The sequence below is a fragment of the Hyperolius riggenbachi genome, chromosome 1 (genome assembly GCF_040937935.1).
Source record: "Hyperolius riggenbachi isolate aHypRig1 chromosome 1, aHypRig1.pri, whole genome shotgun sequence".
NCBI lineage: Eukaryota > Metazoa > Chordata > Amphibia > Anura > Hyperoliidae > Hyperolius > Hyperolius riggenbachi.
Window position 1 is genome coordinate 349,290,507 of NC_090646.1, and position 21,009 is coordinate 349,311,515.

The following is a 21,009-nucleotide window of genomic DNA, read 5'->3' on the forward strand; positions in this document are numbered from 1 at the left end:
GATTTAAGCCCCGCACACACGTTTGATTAACCGGTTCTGGACTGCGGTAAGTACAATCTATGCCGCATCTGTGGCTCTCTAACTCTGAAGCGGCAAAGATTCTATGGCGCGGCTTTCTGTGGTCCTGAGCCGATCGCTGTTCCTTGAGGAAGTAAACTTGGTTGCCATGTGGCAGTCTATCGGTTAGGAGCCGTTTTCATTGGCTCCTGACCTCCTGATCACTGTAAGCCAATCACAGTGATCGGGAAGAGAAGAAATGAAAAACAAGCCTCTTCTCCTTAAAGGGACCAGAGGCGTCCATGCCAAATCAGAAAGAGTTGGCTGAGGCACCCGATAACAACCACCTCAGCCAATAATCAAGCATGTGTACAGAGGCCCACAACATGCAAATGATCAGCCCGGTGGATCAACTCACCACAACAATGGCCGACTGCTTTGAAGATGCCGCTCCTCCACCCCCTTTTCCCCGCATAGCAGATCTCATCAATGTTTTAAAACACAATGAGAAAGAAGGCTATAATACAATTGTAGGCTATAGCTGCATTGAAATGTATATTAATGCATAGACATAGGTGTGATAGGATTTCTTTAATATGAAAATGTGGATCAACTGGAGTATGGGCCAGTGCACATCAAAAACCGCTAGCGGATCCGCAAACGCTAGCGGTTTTTGAAGAGGTTTTTCAGAGCGATTCTAGGCATGTTTAGAGAGATTTTCTAAACATGCCTAGCGTTTTTTTCTTCTGATTGAACTTGACAGATGGATGTCTTTTTTTCAACCAAACTATGTTACTACATTACTAAATATTTCATGGACTTCAGTGCTACTTTCACAGTTGGAATGTGTATATAACAAAACAGATACTCTAACTATTGCCATTACTTTTTTTCATATAACATTTCTCCAAACAAATAAAGACAAAAACACTGAATGTATGCGCTTAAAGAAGCACGGTAACAACATATAGTAGAATGCAGTAAATTATTCAGGGCACCCACTTTTACAGTAACACTTCCTACACCTATATATTGCTGCATATTAGTATGTACCCCTGCCCTCCCAGTGATGTCACAGCCTAGGTTGGTACGATATGCAGATTTCTCCTCCCAGAGCATTCTGGGAAACCAGGCATTATTTTCACTGGCTTTGGAATTCTCAGAAACAAACATTCCACAGAGTTGCAACTGACAGAACTAACTAAAGATGCCGCTAACGGTGATAAATTTCAGAATGTAAATCAAGGTGAGGAAATATTTTACAATAGACAAACACTAACTAAATAATTTATAAATAAATATTGTAAAAAAAAAAACATTTTATTCATTATTTTTTACTACCTCTTTAATGCAAAATAATATGCAATAGGGAAAAGTTTTGTTTCAGAACTCCTCCGAAAGCTCATAGCGGCAAGTAGCATTTGCAGTTAGCATTTATCAGAACCCCTGCCTCTCCCCTGGGTGGGGTCCATCCTGTACCTGTGGTTGACAGAAGCTACAAATATTTCCTGTTAAAAATTCTTGACAGTCATCTAGCTACCACATCTGTCAGCATCACCTGCCTCTTCTCTCCCAGTGACCATAAGCTGCCTCCAGGTGAGTTTGGCTGAGTGGATGCTTGCTTTTATTCTTTTTTTTACTGACACTTGCCAAATCAAACCAATCGATTTTAGAAGTATTATTATTATTATTATGTATTTATGTAGCGCCGACATATTACACAGCGCTGTACAGTGTATATATATTTCTTGTCACTAACTGTCCCTCAAAGAAGCTCACAATCTAGTCCCTACCATTGTCATATGTTTATATTATGTAGTGTAAGTACTGTAGTCTAGGGCCAATTTTAGGGGGAGCCAATTAACTTATCCGTATGTTTTTGGAATGTGGGAGGAAACCATAGTGCCCGGGGGAAACCCGCGCAGACACGGAGAGAACATACAAACTCTGCAGATAGTGCCCTGGCTGGGATTCGAACCAGGGACCCAGCGCTGCAAGGCGAGAGCGCTAACCACTACGCCACCGTGCTGCCCACGGTGTGACAGGAAGCAGCTGTACATTTTTATTGATCGGCAATGGATCGATTGTCAGCCCCGTAGATTTGTGCTACATCAAGAACTGTAAAAGCTAGCAGAAAAACGGTTCAATCAAGATTAAATGTTGCAATGTGTTGAATGGATGACTCTCAACAAATCAGACTACTGAGTATTTGATGGCTTGTATAGTGAGACAACAACTGACTTGTGTATGGTTAATTTGCCAACTATAGTGTGAGGTTTAACAGCTGAATCTGCTTGCAGCCAATAGACATAGAATGAGAGATCTGTTAATTGATGCAAACATCACAAATTCACACAGGCATTGCCTTTGTCATTTGGTAAGGGCATTGCACTGGATAGCTTAAAACAAAAATGACCATCATGTAATGCAGGAAACTTCAAAGAAAAAAGTACAGTACACAAACCAATATAGGACTGTGCTGTGCACTAGAAAGTAGGGATACTTTCCCTGTGCTGTGCACTAGAAAGTAGGGATACAAGGTGCAGTGAACAGTACACTGCAAATAGGGATATAGGGACTAGTTTAGGATACACCTACTTGTACCTTTTTCAGTAGAGGAATGGGAGAGGGGGAGTGGAGTAGATGGCAATTCCCTGCACATTCACCAGGCCCAAGATTGACTTGATCATCCGGCTGGGTGCACTGTATTTACAGCACACAGACATGCTAAGTACAGGTGAATGCTTTGCTGGGATAAAAAGCAGATGTATGTATGTGCAATATATAGTAGACTCAAGCGTCAGCAGCAGTATACTGTATAGTCCCTGCACTAGGGCACTAGTGAGAAGTATGCATAGCTCTCCACAGAGTAAACAATGTGATTGTGATGTGTAAAGCTCTTGCATTGGGCCGGTTTCACAGTGGGACGTTACAGGCGCACGTTAAAGCAGCCTGTAACGCAGCCCACCGCACAGCAATGAGAAATCAATGGGCTGTTCACAGTGCCCACGTTGCGTTACTCAGTAACGCTGCGCCATAACAGAACGTACTGCATGCAGTACTTTCTAAGCGGCAGAGCCGTGTTACACTGCTTGCACATGCGCTGTAATGTTGGGGAGGAGCGGAGAGCGGCCAAGCACATGGCTAATTAATATTCACTGCACTCAGTGACGTGCAGTGTTTACTTCCTGGAGCGGCCGCTCTGTGCGGCGATTGGCCGGGTGGGACCACGTGATGCCGCATGTGTCCAAGAGTGCGCATCACGGCATCACGGACGCCAGAGTGAGCTGCACAACGCGGCTCACTCTGACGTCCACATTAGAGAGCACCAGGCGTTGCGTTAGGGGCACGTTATGCGACCATAACGTCCCCTAAAACGCAACGTCCTGGTGTGAAACCAGCCTAAAGGACAAATTCTTAGGCAGGGTACACACTAAGCAGAAACCCTAGCGTTGCGGAAAACGCTGCAAAAGTCAATGGGCCGCATGTAAAAACGCATATACTTACGTTTTGCAATATGCATTTCTAAAACTTAAAACATAATGAAAGTCAATGGTGATGCAGAGGTATTGTGTTTTAGTGCATTTTGCATGCGGTTTCATTGACTTCCTAGTGATTTGCATAAAATGCAAAAAGAAAATGCAAAAACGCATGCAAAGCACATACAATACGCATATTCGATTTGTATATGCGAACCGCAAATGCAATAAAACGCACGCTAAACGCAAGAAAAACGCATGTGCGGGGGAAACGCAAATGCACTTGAAACGCATATGTGCATCAAAACGCTACATTTCCCACACTGCCAAGTGTACACTCAGCCTTAAACGTTTTCCTTCTGTTGTGTAGGAACTTGGTGGAAGAGTTTATCTGTGTATTAGCTCCTTGATTTTTTTTTTATTTTAAAGCTACAGGTTTCGACCCTCTTAGGGCCTGAGCCCACTAACGCAGTTGTGCGCAGTTGTGTCCGCTTTTCAGCTCCACATCAATGTTACCGATGCTGAAAAGTGGACAGAACTGTGTTAGTGGGCTCATTCACACTAGAGACGCTTTTTCATTTTTTTAAGTGCTGGCATTTTTTAAAATCGCCTTGGAAGCGCATACACCATGCTTTCCTATGTGCTAGTTCAGATTGGAGCGTTCCATTCGCTTTCCGAACGAAAAGCGATGCACGGACAATTTTCGGGGCGATTTTGCAATAATGGGCGGTATAGGAAAAGCGCAAAGCGCTAGAAAAAGAGATTTCATGGGCGTTTTTTATCCTGTCATTTTAAATGTGAAGAGTTTCCGGGATTTTAGGTCCTTTTCCCTTTACAAATAAGGCCTAGAACACTTTGAGATCGCAAAACGCCCAAAAAAGCGCTTACAAAAACGCTTACCAAAAATGCCCATTGCACAGAAATTGCCGGGAATCTCAAAAAAGGTGCAAAAAACGCCCAACGCGAACAATAACGCAATCGGAACGCAATGTGAACAAGGCCTAAGATTGTTCCTTTTATGGTCTTCCCCTACATTAAATAGTATAATAATGTTCAGACAAGTTGCAGTAGCAGCAATGACCACAGAGCCTGCTATTAACTCCTTCAGTTGAGATGCTTCATGTAACGTGAGCACATTTTAAAACAGAATGTATAAGCTGTGGAAGCCTTGTTAGACATTAAAAAATAACTGTTACTGAGTGCTATTTGTTACTGTGTAACATTTTAAAATGAAAATGGACGGCAGATCAGTAAATTGTATACTATATATTAATATTACTTTTTTTTTTTTTTATTACATGAAGTGCGCAGTGCAGACATTTCTCCAGAACTCTAAAATCTGTAAGGCCCGGTTCACACTGGCAGTAAAAAAGGATTGTCAAGGAATGGATCCTAACGGATGCGAACTAATCCAATGTTAACCAATGAATCTGTTTGCATTGGTCCATTCTAACAGATCCGTTCCACGCGCTCTGCTGAACGGACCGCAAGTTTGGTGCTGCAGCAATTTTTCTGGTCAGTTGACCCCAGCAGAACGGATGCTGAAGCACTGCATTGGGTGCAATGAGAACTGGATCCTGTGGTACACACTCAGGGTTGCCACCTCATCCCTTTAAATACAGCACATATGAATTATACATGCCTTGTAACTAGTTAGTTGCCATTTAGGCACGGATTATGTGTGAGTAGCCCTAGAACCTGTATAACTTAGATGTGTCGGTATTTAAAGGGATAAGGTGGCAACCCTGCACACATTGGCTAAAAAACGGACGGTTCTACTCAGCAAAAATGTACTTTGGTGATGGGGGTCTGCGGGGTATATGGGGAAACGGTTTTGACAGATCAGTCTAAGAAAAAGTGATCTGTTTAAAAACAGATTATTGCCACTAGACAGTAATTTAAGATGCACACGATTCCAGTTGTATTGTAAGTGGAAACCACAAACCACACCAAAATGACTCTCTAGAGAGTGATGATACTACAGTATAATCTATGGAAGATAAGGCTGTTGACTAGAAAAGGATATGTGCATGACTGACTGTACTTAGTGCAGGAATACGCAGTGGACTCCATTGATACACAGGGGAAGAGCTTATGCCTGCAATACACAAGACAATTTTCTGTTCAATCTTCTCAATTCAGCCACTGAATTGATCACAAATTGATTGTTTTAAATACAATTGACCAACTGTAACCAATATTAAACATAAAATCACAAGAACTATTGAACATTATCCTGAAAATTTGCATTTACTGTGTAAATATTTAATTTGGTTCTTGAGATTTTTTGATAGATTCCTGTTTAATGAAACTACAAGCAGGGACATAGCTATAAATTATCCCCCCCCCCCCCCTCCCCAGCAAAAGGTTGATGCAAATAAGGTGCAGATAAACTGATGAGATAAACAACAACATTTTTACATGTCCCACTATTTCATTTTATGTTTTAAAACTTAAAAAGTAGATTTCATGCCTTATTGTCTCTGCTTAATCATACAGTTTGTCAGGTGTCTTAGACTGGTGCGTAACAATAGTCATAATAAGAAGAGCAGGTAAATATAGTTACACAGCTCTGCTGCACTCTATTAACCAGTTCACCCCCAAGGGTTTTTACTCTAACGGACCAGAGCAATTTCCACTTGTCAGTGCTCCTCCCTTTTATTCCCTAATAACTTTATTACTACTTATCACAAGAAAATGATCTATCCCTCGTTTTTTTCACCACCAATTAGGCTTTCTGTGGGTAGTACATTTTGCTAAGAATTTTTTTATTCTAAATGCATTTTAATGAGAAAAAACAAAAAAATAGAAAAAAATCATTATTTCTCAGTTTTCAGCCATTATAGTTTTAAAATTAAACATTCTCCTGTGGATAAAACAAACACATTGTATTTGCCCAGTTGTCCCGATTATTAAACCATTTAAATTATGTCCCTATCACAATGTATGGCGACAGTATATTATTTTGAAATATAGGTGTTATTTTTCTGTTCTGTTTTTTTTTTTGTTCTGGCCATAATTACAAGCCCCAATGTAATAAATTAAAATTAATTTTCCCCCATAAAATATAGATTAAAAAAAGCTGAGTCCCTAAGGCAAGTATTTATTTATTTATTTTAAGCTGATTTTTTTTTTTACAAGTGTTTTCTTTTGGAGGGGGAGTGTTGGAAGTGGAATTTTATAAATTGTATTACTCATGTGTATGTACTTGTAAATGTATGTATTTTGTACGTGTCATATACTTTTTGGCCACAAGATGGCGCTAGTGAACACTCGTTATAGTAAGTGTTCACTTTTTTTTTTTTTTTTACACTTTATTTAATTGTTACATTTCCTGTTTTTGTGAATGGACGTAGCCACTGTTCGCGGTCACGTCCATTCACTCCAGGCACTGCGATTGGGTAGAGGACCGTTTGGTCCTCTTCCCCAATCCCACAGCACGGGATCCTGACGGAAACGGCGGCCGTAGCGGCGCGCACACGGCGGTAGCAGCGGCGGGAACGCGCGACTTATTAATACGTCATGTTGCCGTTAATAGGGTAAAGCATGACGTATTAATGCGTTAGGATGCCACTAAATGGTTAAAGGAATGGGAGGAGGAGCAGGCACCAATATCCCTTGGGCCCTCAGGGGAAGGGGGGTTGCTTGCTGCAGGGGGGCCCCATGATTGCTAGTTGATGGAGGCCCGAAGGGGTATAGTAAGGCTCCTGGTCCCAGAAAATATATGAACTATTGCCCCTTTTTTTCAATCTATCCCCTGCACTCAAAAGCTGTTTTCTTCCAGGCAGAAGTTTTAGATCTGCAATTCATTATTAGTGAATGTTTTGCTATAGTTCAACTAGGTCTTGACTGGAGAGGAACTTGCATACCTGAATGTTTAACTCTTTCAGGCAGAAACATAAAAAATAATACATCCTGTTTATTGATATGATTGGCGCTGTACATACACGTGTCTGTCTCATCATGTTACTTGTCACCTCAGCTACACTTAAAATCAATTTATATATACCCATCTTAAGATCATGTACAGGTCAATGGTTATGAATATACATGCAGAGTTGGAGAAGAAGGCTATGAAACTTTCTGGCACTTGCACAAAAGAGGGGGCTTAGCCGCCATTTCAGTATACTATTTATAAAAGATTGAAGCCTTTCCGCTAAAACATAAATTACAGCAGTGTACAGTGATGTTCCTTGTGCAGCCACTGACCTTCTGTTGGCTCTGTCAGATAACATAATGCTGTAAACATCATGTGACGTTGCAGACCAATAAGAGTGAGAAAATATCCTGCCCTTTCACCAAAATCAGAAACCACTTGAAAAGTGGGGTGGAGGAGCCCAAACTATATGGGTGTTAAAACGTTAAAGCATAACATATAAACGAGAAGTAATCACTTACTTCTCTAGAAATTACAGTCACCAATTCAACTGGAAAAATTGACAATGCATTACACGGGTCATGGTCCACTTCCTCAAGTCAATCTAGAAAATGCCTTAGCAGCTTAAAGGGAACCAGAGCTGCAAAAATAAAGATTTTATACATACCTGGGGCTTCCTCCAGCCCCAAACACGCTGATCGATCCCACGCCGCCATCCTCCTCTGTCCGCAGCTACGAGAACCGGCTCTGCGCTGTTCCGTCAGTCGGAGCCAGTCTTTGCGTATCTCTGCAGCAGTGTATGGAGAGATACGTAGAGGGCGCACTTCTCCTGCGTAGGCCGGCTCCGATGACGTCAGCGACGAGAGCCTGTTCTCGTAGTTGCGGGCAGCAGTGGACGGCGGCGTAAGCTCGATCAGCGCGTATGGGGCTGGAGGAAGCCCCAGGTATGTATAACTTCTTTTTCATTTTCTCAGCTAGAGTACATCTCTGGTACCCTTTAAGGAGTAGAGTGTAGATGCCTCGGAGATAGTGAATTTCCCACAGGCTTATATGGTGGTTGCAGGAATTGTAACCCACCTTTGTGTGTATATAATCCTATATACTTTTGTCCCCTTATACCTAAAGATACTGCACCATTGGGCTTCTGGTCTCTCTTTACTTGTGGTTTAGGTGCTCTTGGTCCCTACAAGAACCACCGAACCCCTTGTACAGGTAGGAAGTGAGGTGGATTATATAGTACATTTGAAGTAGTGTGCTCCCGAACTCCAAGGAAAGATTTTTGCTTCTTGTAAGCAAATTGTAAAGTGTTGTTTTGGTCATGTGGACTATGCTACCTTCTGGCAGTGCAATAACAAGTACTGGCCGTGGACTGCTCATTTGTTGCTTAATTGCCTTAAAAAGAAACCGGACCTACACTTGTAAACACTTATCTTTTTATAGCATCTGTACTTATCAAGCTGAGAGCAGATCTCTTGACAAATGAAGCAGTTAAGTCTGAGTTCTCTTTGATGTGGTGTCTGCTTGTCCTCCTTTACCATCTCCATTCTATCTCAATGACCCCAATACGTATCAGCACTGGAATAGATGAGACCAAGAAAGAATTCAGCACATTCTGACTACACTCCTCCAGTGAGAGAGACGATGTCACTGTAAAGCCATAAAAGAATCTAGGTGGACACTCTACTGAGCCCAAGTTGAATATGAGACTTTTAAAAATGGGCCACTGGGGCACTGACAAACAACCACAATCAGCTAATTCATCCATTGCAATCTCAGTCCAAAACACTGTGTAGTATAATGTCAGAAGCCTAATGCTGGGAATACACGGTTCGTTTTTGCCTTCGTTTAAACCTTCGTTTCGATTGTGCCTTTTGTCCTTTTCGTGTAAGGCTTGGTGGTGTATTCTCCACAGTCAGCATGCAACGCATGAGCTGGCGTGGAGGAGGTACACACACTAGCACCAGGAAACAGGCTATCCCTAGTATAGTGGAGGGGAGGACTGACTCCAATAGGAGATTGTGGCGCACAGAGCCGGTGCAGATCTGACAGCCACAAACAATGCTTTCGTAATAACGTCTCAGCGCAAAGTAGCGCTGAGCGCACAAACCAGAACTGAGGAGATCAGGACAGGTAGACAGAATGAACGCTTGCTAGCCAGCGGCTACTTAGCGACAGCAAGCGTCCAAAACCAGACAGACTGGAATGAGGCAGCCAATGCGCTGCGGCGATGGCGTGCCTCACAAAGACAGGACAGTCAGAAAATAGCAGGATTAAGATAGATAAACGTAACACAGATAAATATACAATAAGTATGTTTTCCTAGCGTATACAATTACAGCTATCAATGAAACTATTTGTAACTTCTGACTAACATATGTATATATCGGCAATGAACCGATATATGACATAAGCAGGAACGCTGACTAAGAATGGAGTAACACAGGGAACAGGACTCAGAAGGATTCGCTATCTCTTCGCAGAGATGAACGCAATCAACAAACGGTAACAGAACAGGATTCAGAAGGATTCGTTATCTCTTCGCAGAGATGAACGCAATCCACCAACAGTAACAGAACAGGATTCAGAAGGATTCGTTATCTCTTCGCAGAGATGAACGCAATCCACAAACGGTAACAGGACAGGATTCAGAAGGATTCGCTATCTCTTCGCAGAGATGAACGCAATCCACAAACAGAACCAGGAGCAGGGTAACTACCTCAGCACGGGTGGTCACGGTACGCGCAACCTACCAAAACGCGCTGGAAAGCTGACTAACTGCACACAGGATATAAACAGTTCGTGTACGTATACATCAGCGACACTGATGTATTAACGTATCACAAATACAAGGAAAATAATAAACGTGCTGGTATGCATATATATTGGCAATGAACCAATATATGATGCAAAGACCAGCAAAGTATCTTTAACAAGAAACACGATCGGGGGCTAAAGCGACAGCAAGGCAGGCTTAAGCTGAAGCTATGAAAACCCAAGGAAACCCTGCAGGAAGCAGATCTTTATACTGAGGTCATCCAATGGGAGCAGACATGCAGATTCCCACACAGGTGAATGATAATCAGTCACAAGCTGACAGCAGGGAAAAACAGACAAAGCTATACAGCTTGCATGGAAATAGATCAGAACTGCCTGAGCTGCAGCACTACTTCCAGCAATAGCTGCTGCAGCAGCGATCATTACAGTACCCCCGCCTTTAAAAGTGGATTCCAGACGCTTTTCAAAACTGAAATTTCCAACAAAACAGTCTGACTGATAATTCATGATGACCGGAACAGCCCGGCAAGACCGAATTCCAGAATCAGTCCCCACAAGACTGGACCCATCAGAACCAGAACCTACAGAACCATGCCCATCAGTACTACAAGCCCCAGTGTGACACCCATCAGAACCATGATTTCCAGAAGAAAGCCCTCCGAAACTCCCTGAGCGATACCCACCGCCTTCCAGGAACCGTTCAGAAACGCCAAAGCCTTTGCAATGCCCACCGGTACTGTCTTTACCAACACAAAACCCACTGTTGAACCAGTCCAAGGCACCAGGACAAGTTTTCTCAGAGACCTCCCAGAACACCTTGAAGCTCCAAAGAGATCCCCATAGGTCAGAATGCCCTTTAGGCTCACATGGAGAACTATCAAGAACCCCTATGGAACCTAGGGCAATTCCCGAGTCAGGGCCACAAGGACAAACATCAATATCAGGGCTTTCAGGGACCAGAACCATCTCTGGGCATGCAGGCAGACTGGCAACATCAGAACATGTTCCCACTAAGGAAGCATCAGAGCACGCTAACACCTTAAACACACTTGGGCATTCTGGCACACAAAGAACATCTGGGCACACTGGCACAAGAGAAACCTCTGGGCATGTCAAGGAACTGTGAGCCTCAGGGTCAGCCAAGACAGGACCAAAACCAGGACTGGCCAAAAAAAAATCATCATGACTAGACTTCGCAACTACTGGATTTTTACACGAGAATGCAGGATCAGACTTAGATGTCGCTGATTCCAGCAAAGTCAGTAACAAATCAGATTCAGGGGCACTAACAAGACAGGACAAATCTTCTGATGTATGCACTGAACCAGATAGGGACTCCACAACTACCTCTGGACTGGACAGAGACTCATCTAATACACTGGATTGGAGCTCATGAGGCGCTGCAGAACAAGTCAGCATTGCAGCAGCCCCCACTGGACTAGGCAAAACTGAGGAATTCCCTGGACAGGAAGGGGACTCTGGAACCTCTGCCACAGCGGCCAGAGAACCAGAATCTTTCAGGATACAGGGCTGGGTTTCAGGAACACACATCAGACCGGACTGAAATTCTGAGATTTCCATTATTTTGACCAGAGAATCAGAATTATCCATGTTACAGGGCAAGACTTCTGAAACATTCAGAGGACAGGGCTGGAGTTCCTCGGCTGTTACAACACTGGAGAGGGACTCAACAACATTGGTTAAATCAGACTGTGTACAGGACAAGGTATCTGACACACTTGCTGACGAGGACAATATTTCAATGGCTTCTGCTTTGCTGGGCAGAAATTCATCAAGTTTTATTAGAGCAGACTGTAATTCCAAAACAGCTGCTAGACAAGTGAATATTACTGCAACACCAACTGAGGTAAGCAGTGCTTCAGCCTCCTCTGCTAGAGGGTTTAAAGTATCCAAAGTACTGGGTGAAGCATAAGACTCTGCGACCACAGCTTCACTGGACAGGATCACTGAACAGTCCATATTGCAGGGCAAAACCATGGAAGCACCTGCTGGACAGCATAATGATTCTGTGACCTGAGTTTCATTGGAGAGATCTACTGCACAATTCATGGTACAGGGCAAATTTATTGGAAAATTTTCTGAACAAGGTAATAATTCTGCGATTTCAGGTTCACATAGCAGATGCTCTGAGCTATTCACGAAACTAGAGCGAGGTGTAGAAACAGGAAGATCAAGACACAATGTTTGCGCATCTGAATCACCATTCATTTGTAAAATTGGAAAATTCAGATGCTGGGGTTCTGAGTTTACTAGACAGGATTGCTGGGACTCGGAAACTGATGTAGTGCATCTATTGGCATCTGCTGGATCAGACAGGAGTTGAACTTTATTAACACAGGTAATTTCTGCAGAAGTGTTTGCAGAGACAGGCAAGATTTTTCTGGTGTCTGTTTCACTAAACAAAGAGTCATGAGTACTGGCTAGGCTGGACTCGGAAGTCAGCAGGACCTCTGGCTTCTCTGCTGAGAAATTTGCGCAGGGCAAGGTTAAGAATGTATCAGTGGCTTCTGTTTTACTGGGAAGTAACACTGAGTTATCCATGGTACAGGGTGGAATTGCAGGAACTTCAATTTCACACAAAAAGAGCTCCGAATCACCTGCTGAATCAGCCAAAGGTGCTGAAGCAGGCGGGTCAGAACGCCAAATTTGCGAATTCGGAGTCACATAAAAATCATCCAAAATCAGTTCCCACACATCAATCAAGGGAGCCACACAGTCATACCTACACACACCAGCCTCTATTAGGTTATAGGCTGACTTAATGCATGCGTTCAATACCATTTCACTTTTTGCACTGTAAAATTGACAAAATGAACTTGAATCATTCTTCCATTCACAGACCAGGGCTTCCATCTCTCCCCTCTCGAATGGAGGATCCCATGCATACTTAACAGCGAAACATTTAGGCTGATCACAGTCTGCAGATATGATTGTGGCAGGCACATGTATAGGGTTAATTAGCAGGTGATTGGCAGATTCCTTATTCCTAAGAAGCTCCAATACCTGTAGCAAGTGTTTAACTGTAGTGTATGCAAACTTTCCTTGCTTTACAAATAAGTTGATTTGTTCAATACTCTGTAATATCTCCTCATAATCATACTCAGATAATTCTTTTAAACACAAATCTTTATTTTCCCTAGCCAGGGAGGAAAGTTCATTAGTAGTTTCATAAGTCCATTTAACTCCCCTGAAAGACAATTGCATTTCATTATCTGTTAATGGCAGAATCTCATTATAGGTCTCAGTCGCTAAGGATAACGATTCTGCAGATTGGACACGTTTCTTAGAACGTTTGCGTTTTGCCTTTGACCTTGCGGTTTTTGGTGATTTATTCAAAGCTGCAGGAAAATTATCAGTAACACTTTCTGCTTGCTGCTCATTCTTGCAAGCAATTGAAGGAGCAGCTGATTGGCCTGCTGCCAGGAGTTCATTAAGAGGAAAAGGCAATGGATCTATGCGCAACCAGTTATGGATCACAAACGCTAGAAATTCCAGCGGTCTATCTTTCAAATCGGAATGATTGAGAACATCAAATGCCCACTGGAATAATTCCCCTTTAAACAAAATATAACTTAGTTGGAGTGCCCAGGTTGAAACAGGAGTCGCTTGGAGATCAGGATTGGTCAGGAACCTGGCACATTCAGAGAAAAACTCATTTTCTGTTTCAGAGCTAAGTTCTTCAAATTTCTTAAAGGAACAGGAACCATAATTATCAGTGTCATACTTTCTGGGAATCCCCCCCACAATGGGGATTGGTAATGGGGTTTTCATAAGGTAAGGCTTGGTGGTGTATTCTCCACAGTCAGCATGCAACGCATGAGCTGGCGTGGAGGAGGTACACACACTAGCACCAGGAAACAGGCTATCCCTAGTATAGTGGAGGGGAGGACTGACTCCAATAGGAGATTGTGGCGCACAGAGCCGGTGCAGATCTGACAGCCACAAACAATGCTTTCGTTATAACGTCTCAGCGCAAAGTAGCGCTGAGCGCATAAACCAGAACTGAGGAGATCAGGACAGGTAGACAGAATGAACGCTTGCTAGCCAGCGGCTACTTAGCGACAGCAAGCGTCCAAAACCAGACAGACTGGAATGAGGCAGCCAATGCGCTGCGGCGATGGCGTGCCTCACAAAGACAGGACAGGACAGTCAGAAAATAGCAGGATTAAGATAGATAAACGTAACACAGATAAATATACAATAAGTATGTTTTCCTAGCGTATACAATTACAGCTATCAATGAAACTATTTGTAACTTCTGACTAACATATGTATATATCGGCAATGAACCGATATATGACATAAGCAGGAACGCTGACTAAGAATGGAGTAACACAGGGAACAGGACTCAGAAGGATTCGCTATCTCTTCGCAGAGATGAACGCAATCAACAAACGGTAACAGAACAGGATTCAGAAGGATTCGTTATCTCTTCGCAGAGATGAACGCAATCCACCAACAGTAACAGAACAGGATTCAGAAGGATTCGTTATCTCTTCGCAGAGATGAACGCAATCCACAAACGGTAACAGGACAGGATTCAGAAGGATTCGCTATCTCTTCGCAGAGATGAACGCAATCCACAAACAGAACCAGGAGCAGGGTAACTACCTCAGCACGGGTGGTCACGGTACGCGCAACCTACCAAAACGCGCTGGAAAGCTGACTAACTGCACACAGGATATAAACAGTTCGTGTACGTATACATCAGCGACACTGATGTATTAACGTATCACAAATACAAGGAAAATAATAAACGTGCTGGTATGCATATATATTGGCAATGAACCAATATATGATGCAAAGACCAGCAAAGTATCTTTAACAAGAAACACGATCGGGGGCTAAAGCGACAGCAAGGCAGGCTTAAGCTGAAGCTATGAAAACCCAAGGAAACCCTGCAGGAAGCAGATCTTTATACTGAGGTCATCCAATGGGAGCAGACATGCAGATTCCCACACAGGTGAATGATAATCAGTCACAAGCTGACAGCAGGGAAAAACAGACAAAGCTATACAGCTTGCATGGAAATAGATCAGAACTGCCTGAGCTGCAGCACTACTTCCAGCAATAGCTGCTGCAGCAGCGATCATTACATTTCGATCCCGAAATAATCTATCATACGGTTAATATCACCACCCACGGTTTCGTTTTTTTTTTCGATTCTGATGGTTTCGTTTTTCCAATGATCGAAGGCTGCAAAGAAACGAAACGAAAATCCCTTTTTACAGGGACGGACTAGCATAAACGAATATATAATCGATCTGAACAGCCATCAAGCCTACCAATGGCTCGATTAGATGGATAAAGAGAGATAATATCAAACATGTTCGATCACTAGTCGTTCGTTTTTGGGGTCTATTAATCAAAACTATAATGAGATTATGACTATTTTCACATACGTTTTCAACACTCGATTCGTTTACCGAACGAATCGAAGGTTTAAACGAAGGCAAAAACGAACCGTGTATTCCCAGCATTAGCAATGCAACAAAACAGCAGCTGCCACCCAAGAATGTAGAGGACATACAGCTAGGGGCTTATTTATATATAAAAAAAAAACCAGCAATGAAATGGTGAAGAGCACTTTTCACCATCCTACCATTATTGGTAGGATATATACGTATCAGCACTGGAATAGATGAGACCAAGAAAGAATTCAGCACATTCTGACTACACTCCTCCAGTGAGAGAGACGATGTCACTGTAAAGCCATAAAAGAATCTAGGTGGACACTCTACTGAGCCCAAGTTGAATATGAGACTTTTAAAAATGGGCCACTGGGGCACTGACAAACAACCACAATCAGCTAATTCATCCATTGCAATCTCAGTCCAAAACACTGTGTAGTATAATGTCAGAAGCCTTAGCAATGCAACAAAACAGCAGCTGCCACCCAAGAATGTAGAGGACATACAGCTAGGGGCTTATTTATATAAAAAAAAAAAAACAGCAATGAAATGGTGAAGAGCACTTTTCACCATCCTACCATTATTGCACAGGATTCTCTGTTGACTTTACCTGTTTATAAAGTAGCCTATAATTATTATTGATTTATATAGTGCCATTATCTCTTCTGTAGGATAGAGGGGTGTGAAGTCCATGATAAGTGAGGTTTCTACTGGAGGATAGAAGGTATGTACAGTAGTGATGAGCTTGAATTTCGCATAATAGTAATTTTTCTGTGAAATGTGCAATTACAATGCAAACTCGTGATGGGAACTCAAGATATTCATCAATGTGAAGATGTTCATTGACTTCCATGCATTCGGTGAAAATGAATTTTCACATACATGCCCATAGATTTTGCCCATAGATTTTTGCATTTGTACTCTTTTCAGCCAAAATCCATCAAAAGGATTGATCCAGGCATGCTGGAAACATTTAGCTCAGATAAAACAGAAAGGACCGGCACCGCTGTCTTGTATCAAAGCTCTTTTAATAGCACCAAAGTGGCAGCAGTGACAGACTGCTGTTTCGGTTTACACCTTTATCAAACTGCTCAAAGCCACGCTGCATACTCTTTTTTGGAAACGGTGCTCCCTCTCTTTTGTTTATATGGAAACATTTAGCTCAAAAGGGCCCAGTCAGGTGTGCAGCTGTAGCTGCGTTTTATTCCCTGACGACTGACAGACCCCAAAGGTTTTAGCACGCTTTGTAGAATTAAGGTGTCCATATAATGTTAAATAGATTCCTCTCTGATCTCATCTGAGCAGAAAGGGATCTATTGCTGCCAGTAGTGTGTTGGATTTCCAATATATATTTCTGTCCAGGCGCCTTCGCCTGCCATGCCCCCCATGTGCTATGTACCCCCCAGGCCAATGGGGAGTGTTACAAGTTCACCTGTCTCCTGGGTGCACCTCTTCCTCTGTCCCTCATCTTTTGTGTCTTTCTCCATTGCCGCCAGAGGCACCTGTACCACGTGACCCCTCCACATGTACTGACTCACGTACATGTGGCATGTTCATGGGATTCAAGCACTCTGGTGGCCATGGTGAAAGATGGGGGACAAAGGAGGAGGTGTGTCAGCGGACAGATGAGCCTGTGACACTCACCACAGGCCCAGGGTCCAGTCTATCATTCTAGACCTCCCTTCCAGTCCACTATGCCAGTCTGCCCTGCCTGTCCATCCTTTAGTCCTTCTAACCATTCCAGTCTGTTTTTCCAGCTCTTCCAGCCAGTCCGTCCTTTTGGCCCCTCCTTCCAGTCTGCCATGCAAGTTTCTCCTTCCATTTTCCCCTTCAGCCCCTCACATCCAGTCCTTCCTTTCCTTCCTGCCACTGGTGGGGCAATTCCAGGAGTCGTACATCACACACTAGGGATGATGGCCCATCATCCTTTTTAAGCTGCTTTGGGGAAGACCTGTGGTCACTTAGACTATACAACCTGGTAGAATCTACACCAACCTGATGCCAAGATCACCAGTGCTCTGACAGACCGATTGTTAGAAGACACCCACAGTTACTCAGTACCCACTACTAATTAGGACCTGTCATTACTTTGGACCTAAAGCCTTTTGGCACATACAGCTATTTCGCACCCGTTGCTACTTGGAATCCACTGTTACTAGCAACCTTATGCCACTAGGCAAACAGAGTTACTTAGTGTCCACTGTTACTTGGAAACCCCCATTTGGGAACAGTACCCTGTTACTTGTCTCCTACTTCTTGTCTGTCTCCCTTTACTTGGCATGCACTATTACTTGTCACCCACAACTTGTCAACCCACTATCTATTACTACTATTACTTACTACATGTCACCAACTGTTTGAGCATTGACCGTCAGGGTATAAAATCTAACTGCTGCTGATCTGTTTTCAGATCCCAACTGTATATATACAAGCTCCAGTGTGTGCCATACACATCAGATATTGGCCCTTGTTCAATTCACTTATTCTCCTAAATTCTCCTTTTATTTAAAATAAATTTTCAGCACTCTTCAACTGAAAAAGTACCAAGAAGCAGGTGAAAAGTACTGCCAAAATGAATTAGTATTTTTTGCCTTCTTGTGGCTTAAAAGGCATTTTATTGATAAGGTGTGAATATATCACCTAGGAGAAAACTAATAAGAAATAGTGAATTGATTAAAGGCAATTAGACTTGATGCACAAAAGTGTGGTAATATTGCTGTACACAGACAGCGCATGGCAATATTACTGTTACTTCAGAATAGCGTGAGGATTGCTTTGGTAACACTTGTTCATAGCGAACATTACTGTTAGTAATGCTCATTATTGTAACGTCATTTGTGCTACCCCTGCCCCAGTCTTGTGGGTCATGCTAATAGTGCAACTCAAGGTACACAATGCAGGTAGTAACAGTAATATTGCCAAGCACTGTTTGTACATGGCAATATTAATGCACTTTTGTGCAACACGCCCATTTAACATTGTTATTACAGTGGCTTTATTCAGTACTGGACTGCTTTATTTTTTTGACTCTAGACAAACTCTAGTGGATTTGTCACTTCTATATCCTATCTAAGTATTTCTATTAAATGTCTGAAAAGAATAATCAGGGATGCTATTTGGGAGATAATATACATTATAGATAGTACTTCAGATCTGGGCCCAAGGAGAGGAAGACCTGTATTTTATAGTCCAGAGAGGGGCCTTGGGCGGTGCCTTGTATGGTCCCCACACCATTTTTATGGATTGTGATGGCAGCCCAGAGAATATTCCATCCAAATGTCACACTTGTCAAGTATACATACACACTAAGTTGTGCATCTTTGAACTTTGCCAAGCATCCCTATGTGCCCCTGTCATGAAAGAAATATGGGAGTATTGCTGACCTACGGTTTCAATGTTTACTGAAACTCTGCCATGAAATAATCATGTAGGCAATAAAGTGCCAAATCTAGTGAAGACCTAATATTAAGGAAATGTAAAGGAAACTTGACGTCAGCAAAGGCAGCTTCCTGGTATTTAAAGTGAACCTGAAGGGAAAAAGTGACCCAAATGGATACTTACCTCAGTAAAGAGATGCCACTGGAAAATCCAGAGGCTTCCCGTGTCCTCCTCACCTCCACCGATCCACGCTGGGGCCACCAGAACCACTTTGAAAAGCCCTCATTGGAGAATGAGCTCCTGTCCGTGAATGAGCATGGCCGCACTGTGCAAACCTAGCTCGGAGTAGCCTCAGAGCCAATCGGGCTCAGCCTTTTCTGCTGCCCAGGTAAGAGGTGTCCTGCACTTGATTTATACTGTAGATGGGAGCATGGTCACAAACTTCTGAGGGTCCCATCACTGTATGGGTGGTCAGGAGGAGGACATGAGAAGTCTCTGGAGGATCCAGAGGTTTCCCTCTACAGCGGTAAGTTTCTAACTTTTGCTTTTTTTTTTTTTTTTTTTTAATTACAGGTTTTGACTTCATCCCTGTAAGAGTATTGTGCATTCTGGTAAACCTCACTTCGAGAATAAATTATTTGTATGGGTGCAGTGGTCAAATAAGACGTTAAAATAGTCATAGATGTAAACAGCTGGAAATGGTTTGTGGTCAGAATCAGACATAGCGTTTGTGGTGGAAACCCTAGAGAACAGTCATAGCAGTACTTGAACCACAATGAGTGCAGTTAGAGTATTATGTTATCAGCTATATTTATATAAAGAGCAATCCTATTCTAAGCATAGCCACGTGCTCATACCATGCATTGTCATATGTTGGATAGACTTCTTTTCAGGAACAGACACTCTAGCCATATATAGTAACATTCCTATTATGTGGCTGAGTTATTGTGCTCCCGTAATGTATCACAAAAGCAACATTGTTTCCTGAAATGTATATGACTGTTGTGTTAAAGCACAATTGCACATTGGATAGTAGAAAGAAATAATCAGAAGCTACAATCTCTTGATTTTGCTTTTCAGCCGCTTATATGCTCTATGATTTTTCCAAGGCGAAGACACTAGGGACAATCAATGTGATGCAAATAGTTCCAATTTGATGCAGGGTTATGTAAATTTTATATGCAGATATATGCAACTTGAAAATGGACCAGTCAAATCCCATTAAGGAGGAATTTGATTGGTCCATTTTCAAGCTGCAAATGTTTGCATAGATAATTTGGAGAATTTGAATAATTTGCATCAGGACAGAATTATTTGCATTTTATTGACTATCCCTAGTAGCCAGGATTCAAGTCAGACTGAGAAAGAACTGGTCTCATGCTTGAAAACATGGGTGTAAACAGACTTTTGTTCAGGTTAAAGGTGGAGAAACATGGCTATTCACTTAGGAAATGAGCTGAATTACATGGTTATTCTTCCTTCAATAGAAGTACTGTCATATGCATACGCAAATCACAACACAAATGCTGAACCGCACCGAAGTGCACTGGCTGCACCTGTCCCCTGGCTGGCCCTCCCATCATCATGCACCAGTGTGCGTTTTACCATACCAGAGCCACGCGGATGTCACCACTCCTGAAGTATATAAAGCTGGATGGGTGGGCTGGATAGGACTGCCTTTACAGTCAGCCCATTCAGTTCAGTATACATATTCAGGGGTGACCAGTCTGATTCTGTGTATGTAGCGTAGAGATCTAGATAGGCAGGATGGTTGGGACTGCCCATCCAGCCCACCTAACCAGCTCTCTATGCTCTGGGGCAATGAGTCAGTGTGGCTCCAGAATGGTAAGCATGAGCTCACAAACCCATGACAGCCATCTTTCAGCACACTGGTGCCTCTAGTGCAGGGCTTCCTAACCCTGTCCTCAAGTACCACCAACAATGCATGTTTTGCAGAAAACCACAAACAGTCACAGGTGAGGTAATTATTGTCTCATCAGAGCTGATTTACTACTACCTGTGTGGATTTCAACCAGGGGAGGACTGGGACCTTTTGGCCTGGGAGGACAAC

General features: G+C 42.8%; 1 protein-coding gene across 2 annotated transcripts in view; it reads left to right on the forward strand.

Annotated features, from left to right (window-relative positions):
- Positions 1-1,535: 1,535 nt before the first annotated feature.
- Positions 1,536-21,009, forward strand: part of S1PR4 (sphingosine-1-phosphate receptor 4) — a 35,549-nt gene continuing 16,075 nt past the window's right edge. Inside the window, exons 1-2 of one of the 2 annotated variants that reach the window (XM_068271257.1) lie at positions 1,540-1,593; positions 16,232-16,284. The gene's annotated coding sequence lies outside the window, so the exon portion shown is untranslated. Of the gene's footprint in view, positions 1,594-16,231; positions 16,285-21,009 lie in introns of both variants that reach the window. The other variant, XM_068271258.1, reaches the window with a different exon arrangement.